This window comes from Sylvia atricapilla, chromosome 8, assembly GCF_009819655.1.
Source record: "Sylvia atricapilla isolate bSylAtr1 chromosome 8, bSylAtr1.pri, whole genome shotgun sequence".
Classification (NCBI taxonomy): Eukaryota; Metazoa; Chordata; class Aves; order Passeriformes; family Sylviidae; genus Sylvia; species Sylvia atricapilla.
The window spans coordinates 5,069,540-5,077,570 of NC_089147.1; positions in this window are offsets into that span (position 1 = coordinate 5,069,540).

Below are 8,031 nucleotides of genomic sequence, written 5' to 3' on the forward strand. Positions count from 1 at the left end.
AAGAAGAAGAAGAGAAGAGAAGAAAAAAAAGAAAGAAGAAAAAAGAAAGAAAAAAAGAAAAGAAAAGAAAAGAAAGAAAAGAAAGAAAAGAAAGAAAAGAAAGAAAAGAGGAAAAGAAGGCTGTTGGCTTTGAGATGTGAGATTAAAGCAACAAGCAAAGAAAGGCTGTTTGGCTTTGAGATGTGAGATTAAATAGCAAACAAGCAAAGCTTACAATGTGCTTAATTCACAGTGGAATCTGCCGACCAGAAATGAGGAAAATGTGGGGAAAGCAAGTACAGTTTGTTAAAACTCATGTTTCTTTTAGGGTAAGATAATTAGATTTTTTTTTTTTGTCTGTTATTATTCACCAATCAACTTATTTGCAGATGCTCCCTCCTAGGTCCCTTATTGGAGCAGAAAAACAAACCAGAGGTCAGCGAGTGCCTAGAAACAGAAAATCCCTTCAGATGGGAGAAAGCTCTGCTGGATGGCAAAGCCTGGCTTGGCCAGAATCCCAGTCCTTCCAGCAGGAACCCCTCAGGAGCTCAGCCCCAGCAGCTCGGGATGCAGTCCCCAATCCCTGAGGGATATCCTGGCATATCTGTCATATCCTGGCAGCAGAGGCATTTCCTCTACATCCACTCCTTTCTCTTTTCAGTGTGCCCGCGTTGGAACATTACAACACGGCCTGTAAATTACAGCATCACAAAACCTGACACTGGAATTATCTCGGGATGGAAGTGTGAACAGATGAAGTGGAGCATTTAAAAAAGAGAACAATCTGATCTGTCAAAGTGCAATGGCAAATCCTGTGTTTAGGGACAAGGGGCATATTGTAGATGTGCTACACGTTTGTTTGAGTGTGCGTGGTTTGTAATAAACATTTAAATAGAAGTTCTGCCTTTGTCTGCGTGACACTTTTGTTTCTTGCATCCTAAAAAGTGGCCATTAAACAAGGCAGATATTAAAGGGGGAAACCATGACTCTGATTGTGATATAATTCAGCAGGCTGTTAATTGGTAATAAAGTCTGGGTTGCCTTAGCTGGAGCTAGGACTGTATCATTGTTATTTCTTAATGATGATCTGATAAAATTATTAGACCAACACTTAAGGAAGTAGCAAGATTTTCAACAGTAATGAGCACCCTTCAAGACAAATAAAAAATAGAACCTTTGCATTCTCATATTTCAACGTCTTTTTAAATTTCATTTTGGCAGAAAATATGCTCAAATGAAAATGCTTTATTATGAAATCAATGATCTTATATATATTTATATATATATATAATATATTATGAAATCAGTGATCTCACATATATATTATGTATATAATATATTGAAATCAATTATTTTACATATATATTTATATATATTATATATTATTAAATCAATGACCATACATATATATTTATATATGTAATATATTATGAAATCAATGATCTTACATATATATATTATATATGTGCGTGTATATATATATATATATACACACATATATTTGTGTGGGTGTATGTGGGGTGTATATATATATATATATATTAAAGCATAGTTTTCTCATCAAGATAGTATCTCTGGAGAACAAGTGTCTGCTGGTTTTATAACTGAGCCCCTCCAATTCCCTGTGGCTTGCTACCCAGCTATGCATGGCTCCTTGCTAAACTGTGTGGTCTTTCCATACAGCTGAACCACCACAGCACCTCGTTAAAATTATTTAATTTTCAAATTTTTTTCCCTCTTCAATTTTCTTTGGCCTGGTCTTACTATGCTGTCAATTCAGAAAATATTACAGATTGTCCTAATAAACCCCAAACACAGTAATATTACTTATTTGCCCAGGTAACCCATGCTGTCATTTCAATTTAATCACTTGGATTGGTGATAAACTGTCACAGTCCTTTGGGTGGAAAATATCAGGATTAAGTAGGCAGGAGCATCAGTGGGGGAGGAAGAGGTGCTTGGATACATGTGGTGATTTCCAGACGTGCTGTGTGCTGTTAAACCATGCTGTGGTTTACCCTGGACACCCAAGGCTACTTAATTCCTGGATTTCGTGATCTCTGAGTCCCACTTTTGTTCAGCTTTGTCGTTTTGGCAAGGAAACCATTGCTCTGTGAGGTGCTGCCCACTGGCTGGGGAATATTTACACACTGAGCTGCTGAAAGTAAAGGCATCTTTACATTCAAAGAAGTGCAAGTGTGTGACTACTCACCAGGACAAAAACCTGCTGCTGCAGAAGCATCACCCTGGCTTTTATAGATATTTTTATTGCTCTCTGCAGAAATATCTTTCCTTTCTTTCCAGATAATAGGCAGGAAACATTTGCTTTTTTTAGCTTTTATTTTGACTAAGAGATAGACAGAGTAATATTGCAGTCAGGTTTAAAAACAGGAGAGATGGGGATGATAGTCACAGGTACAGAGAGTGTCACCAGAATGGAGCCAGGGGATAAATAAATGTGCCTGGTGCCTATCCCAAGAGGTATTTGTGTTGCTGCTAACATGACATGACATGTTGGCAGTGCCATTCTGTGCTGGAAACTCTCCTTTTTCCTGAAAGTATTTTCTCCTATAACACGTTCACAACAGCACCAGTTAAAAAAAAAAAAAATAAAAAATGTCCTGTGCTGAGTTTGAACTTTACTGGGCTGAAGTTTACTTTTGGGGCTGGTCCAAGCAAAGCCTCCCTGCTTCAGTGCATCTGCAGACTGCCTGTTCATCCAGAACTGTTCTTTTAAAAACACTGGACTTGGTGGGTAAATGTTGGTGCAGAGTTAACTTCTTGTTGCAGAGGGGCTGGCAAACACAGAGCTGCACGTGTGTGGAGAGGAGCAGGGTCAGACCTTTGGTCAGCACCAGTGTCAGAGTAGATGAGATAGTGCTGCACACAGGGCACATTGGAGAAATCTGATAACCCCCACGGCAAAAACAGGCTCCTACTGTGTTTTTTTTACCCTTTAATTACAGCAGTGCAAGCAACACCAGGGAGTCTAGAATAGAAATATTGTGTGACAGCAAAACTGTGAATACAGCTGGAATGTGGGTTTATGGAATAAAACCCCAAAGAGTTGTGTTTCACACCCAAGTCTGGTTTGGTGTACGTGATGCACAGGTGGTGTCTGCCCATTTCAGAGCACCAAATTCCCTGTCATTTTGTCTTTGGCTTCTCTTTTTTATTGTTTGTTGTGATGATAAGGAAATGGATTGTCTCAGAGCAGACGAGTGCCACGTGCACACAAATGTACCAAATGTACACAAAAATGTCAATTATCATGTTGTGCAACAAAGCAACTCCACTAGAGATACATTTTTAAGAGTTCAGATAATTTCTCCATATTTCTTCACGTTAGCTGGCAGCTGATATCCCTGGCTTCTGTGTAATGGTAGTAAAATCTCTTCTGCTGAATCCAAACTGGCTGATGTCTCAGTGTCAGAACCTACACTGAGTGTTCACTGATCTGGTTTTCTTAGATAAAAACAAGGGAACGATTCAGTGTCCAAGGTGTGATATTTCTGTTTGGCCTGACACAGCTTGGAAGTGCTTTAAAGAATATAACACAGCATTATCCTTGTCGTTTCCTGTACATTATTCAGGGGAAATTTTTTCGCTAAATAACATTATATTTCTGTAAGTAATCACAATAATTCTGAAACAAACATTTTATTTCCTCATAATTCTATGCTGATGTGACGCAGAGATCTTTTAGAGTTTATGTTGAAGTGGAATACAGTTCTATTTTTTTCTTTCAAATTTTGCTGCCATAGAAGATGGGTATAATCAACTACAGCTAATAACTGAACTAAAAATTTAATTTAAATTTTAAACTTTGATTGCTATATTATTTGAAATGTGTATGGTTGTCACTTTTCTGTTTCCAATTGGACACTCTAAAAAAGTAGGTGAGTGCTTTAATTAAGCAATGCAACGTGGGTGTAATTTTTTATTGCATCAGATTAGGAGAAGCAAGAGATTTCGGATGTTCCTCAGACCTAAAAAAAATTTGTATTTTCCAAAAAATGAATAAATATAAAAGAAATTTTAAGACCAGTTGTAAAGACTGAAGAAGGAAATTATCTTACCTTATTTGAAAATCACTGTCTCAGGGCTCCCAGGTGTAAAATGGGCTCATGATGCATCAACTACAGCCCGCCCAGAGAAGCTGTGGCAGCCCCTGGATCCCTGGAAGTGTCCAAAGCTGGGCTGGATGAGGCTTGAAGCAACCTGGGAAGGTGGAAAATGTCCCTGATTGTGGCAGGGGGCTGGAACTGCATGATAACTGGTTTGACCTGATGGTCTTGTCTATTCTTTACTAGAATAACCTTTCCTTTTGCAGAGCTGTGTAAATTATTAAAATTCTAGTATTTGTTATGAAATGCCAGAGAATTCTTCTGGGCAGGAAGAACAGGTGCCTTTCCAGATCTGTCAAAATCTTTTCTGAAGGAACAAACACGTGCTAGAGTTTGTATCTTCTGTCTGAGAAAGCCTGGCTACACTTTTGAGAGAGCACCAGGACTCTCTGAGTCCTTTGCCAGGTTGTTTATCAGGAGATTACAGCAGCAGACGCTGTAAACAGATATACATTTTCCAGAGCAGGAAAAAGAAACCCAGATGGAAATCAAGGTTTCACCAGAATACTGTAATTTTAACAAGTTGAATGGATGTCCAGAGCCTGACAAGCATTAGGACTTCATTTTCACAAAGCTTTTAAGCACAAGGGCTTAATTATAAACACATGCTTATGAATGTCACTGACCAGCCCTTGCACAAAAAATTAACTTCACAATAATATAATGGCTTCACAACAGCAATTTCTGCTGCACTTCCACTTGAAATCTGCTAATAGCTAATGTTAAAATAAATAACACAAAGGAAACGTGTATGACTTTGCCTTTCCGTGGCAAAGAGAGCCATAAAATAGTAGAGGTCGTGTGGTAAGTGTGATTTACCTGAACTTTAAGTACTTTGAAAATGAAACACCAGGAACAGCATAATCAGTCAGGAGAGCAATTAGGGACTCCATTACCACTCAAGAGGAGCAACTGAGACCGTAATCACTTGCCTGAGGAAATGGTTTTCACATACATTCCGAATTCAGCAGGTTTTCTCTGCGTATCAGCAGTGTGTGAGCAAGGGAGTGTCTTAAGCTCCTGACAGAGTAAGAATAATGCCCGGGCAATGGGGCTGTTGTTTAGGGGATCTGTCTGTTGAAATTTATTCCTTCTGCTGCATATCTGGAAATAGCTAAAAAATGTGTAAAAAGCCTGGGCTTGCTGAAGTTTGTGGGATGCTTCAGCTGCTGACAAGGCTTGTGGAGCAGCAGAGCAGGGACACCGGGGAACATTTAACTCTGTTTTGCAGCAGGAATTGTTACAGTGAGCAAGGACAAGGCCCAGATAGGTCTTGTAGAGGAATCCAGCTGTTTCAAAAAAGATAAAACCAGTGGCTGATGGGAATTGTCCAGATGGCTAAATTTTAGGACAGGTTTCATGAGACTGAAGGTGATGGTGACTTGCAGCTGATGGCTTCATTCTGTGTTTCTGTTTACAAAGATGAATATCAGGGGAAAACTCAGACATGGCACAGTGATGCAATACTGTTAATAAGGAACAGCAGAAGTACTTTGAAAGTATTGGGAAAGGGTCTGTAGCAGGAAAACAGGCAAATGTGAGCACACCCAAAGAGAGTGAACAGTGAATGAATAGTGGATGGTATATCCAGCCAAGGAGGTTCCAATACATGCTTTTTCCCACTCTTTTTCATCTTGTGCAGGTGAATGAAAGATTTTAACAGCCATGAAAAGCCAGTTAGTGACTCCACTCTAGTAGGATGAAATATACTCTATACTATAGAGGATTTGTATGTTAAATAGAGCAACTACAGCTCCACAATTACCTAAGCAAGTCCTCCTTTTTGCTTAGGCTTTTTTCCTTGAGCATGGGTTTTGTGCATCCATCAGGAGCACTCAGACACCTAGGAGCCCTACTGCTCTGATAGAGCTGCTGGGCATCTGGAAATCTGTGTGTGCCAAGTTCTTGAGCATCTCTGTGCTCCACAGTTCGTCCACAGCAAATCTGGAACCTCCAGGAAGCTCCTCCACGTGCCCAACAGCTGTTCCCACATCAGTGCCTTCCTGGCAACTTCCTGGAAGTCTCTTGGAGAAACAGGACAAAGCTGCAGCTCCTTCACTACAGCTGGGGTGTAGAGAAACTCATTTTGCCTGTGTGTAAGACAAGTGCAATTTGCAGGAGAGTTATTTAATCAGATTATTTCTATATCTGGGCAATTATGGTTGGAGGAGATTGGAAAGGCAGACTGGAGCTGCATGTGTAGAAATTCTGACTGTGAGCCTTAATTTAATGGTCCAACTCACCACAGGCTCAGCTTCAGGCTCACACGTGGTTTTCATGCTGAAAAATAAACACACACCAGGGCATTCAGCAGCAGGCAGGATCAGGCTAATAAGACTAATCACATCTGCATGGAAAAATGAAAAATTTGGTAGCAGAAGATATGCCATTAATTGCTCCCTGAGAAATACACTTCAGCTTTTTGGGGACTGGTTATAACTGATGAATTTTTGCTGTGTTGCTTGTTAGTGGCTTTTTTTTTTTTTTTTTTCCACAACACTTTCCAACTGCATTCATAATCTCCCAAAACACAAATTTTGTGCTATGATGAAAGGTAAATTCCTTTACCTCCACATTCTCCACGTACAGTTTTTGTTTAGCAGTTTTCTCTTGGAGAAGGGGAAGAGCAATGAAATCAGGAGTGATCTGGAGCTACAGGGTATTACAGTTCTGTTGTAAGTGCAATACAGTAGAATCCAAATTTAACATTTAGGTTAATAATTAAGGCAGTGGGAGGGGTGTTTGCTTTATCACCAGCCTTGATCTCCCATAAAACAAGCTTCTTCATGGTGCTCCTCTGCCTGGAGTAGATTTTATCCCTGAAATGGCAAAAGCCTTTTTTTTTTTTTTTTTTTTCTGTCCTTTCATCATGGATCAGGTTGGCCAAAAGGTCCAGTTCTAATGTGCACACATGCTTGTTAGTTCAATGTACTTATTCTTTTAATAGACTCCTTGGGTCATTTTTTCCTTTTGTGTTTAGCATGATCTTACTGTATCACTTTTCATCCCTGGCTCTCAGCAGATTCAGGGCTCTGCAGCCTGAAGTGTCAGATTGTGGGTGGTCCATTTCATCTGAGCCATTTTGAGCCAAATGTGAATAGAAAACAGCTTTTGTTCTGCAATTTTGGACTTTACCCCTAAATACCTACCAGACTGTAATCATCCACACATCACCCACTGCCAATAAATAACCTATTTTATTATCCAAGTCCCTAGATGGAGAAGAATATTTTTTGCTGAATTCAGCTAAAGGCAGCAATATACTGGCTTGTCTTTCTTTTCTTCCATTTCAAAAAGAGTCAGGTATTTTATCAGAGTGGCAGCAGTGCGGCTATTTATTTTGTTATGCAAGAATATCAGCTACAAAATCAAAAATATAAAGTGGAGTTTAAATGTTTCAGTGTTATGTAGTTGTATAAAATATAGCAGAATCTGGCCAACAGGACTGTTCCCATCTCTGGGGTCAGAATGTGTGTGCAGTTAGAGGCTGGGAAAGCACAGAGCTTGATAGCCATGATAATATAATTTTACAGAAGCACTGAGAAATGGTAGTGAAATCTTAAGGTGCTTAAAATAGACATGCTCTGCAGCTCTCTGAAAGCTCATAATCGAGGTGTCAGGTAAATTCAAACAGGTGGATGAAGGAGGCAAACAGTGCAGAGAAAGCTGGCAGATGAATTCGTGCTGCAACAGACAGAATTTAATAGAAAAGCAGATGCTTGAGCCAGTTATTCTCCAAATCTGAATTCAACAGGAGTGGCACACAACCACCCCAGCTGAGCTGAGCTTCAGGAAAGAATTTAAGGATTTAAAACCTTCAAGTTTTCTTCCTCCCCTGCTCAAATGTTTGAGAAGTGCATGTTTTCCCTCTCCTCTCAAGTCCCCACGAGGATGCTGACAGGGCAGTGTGCAGTAGCTTGGCCAC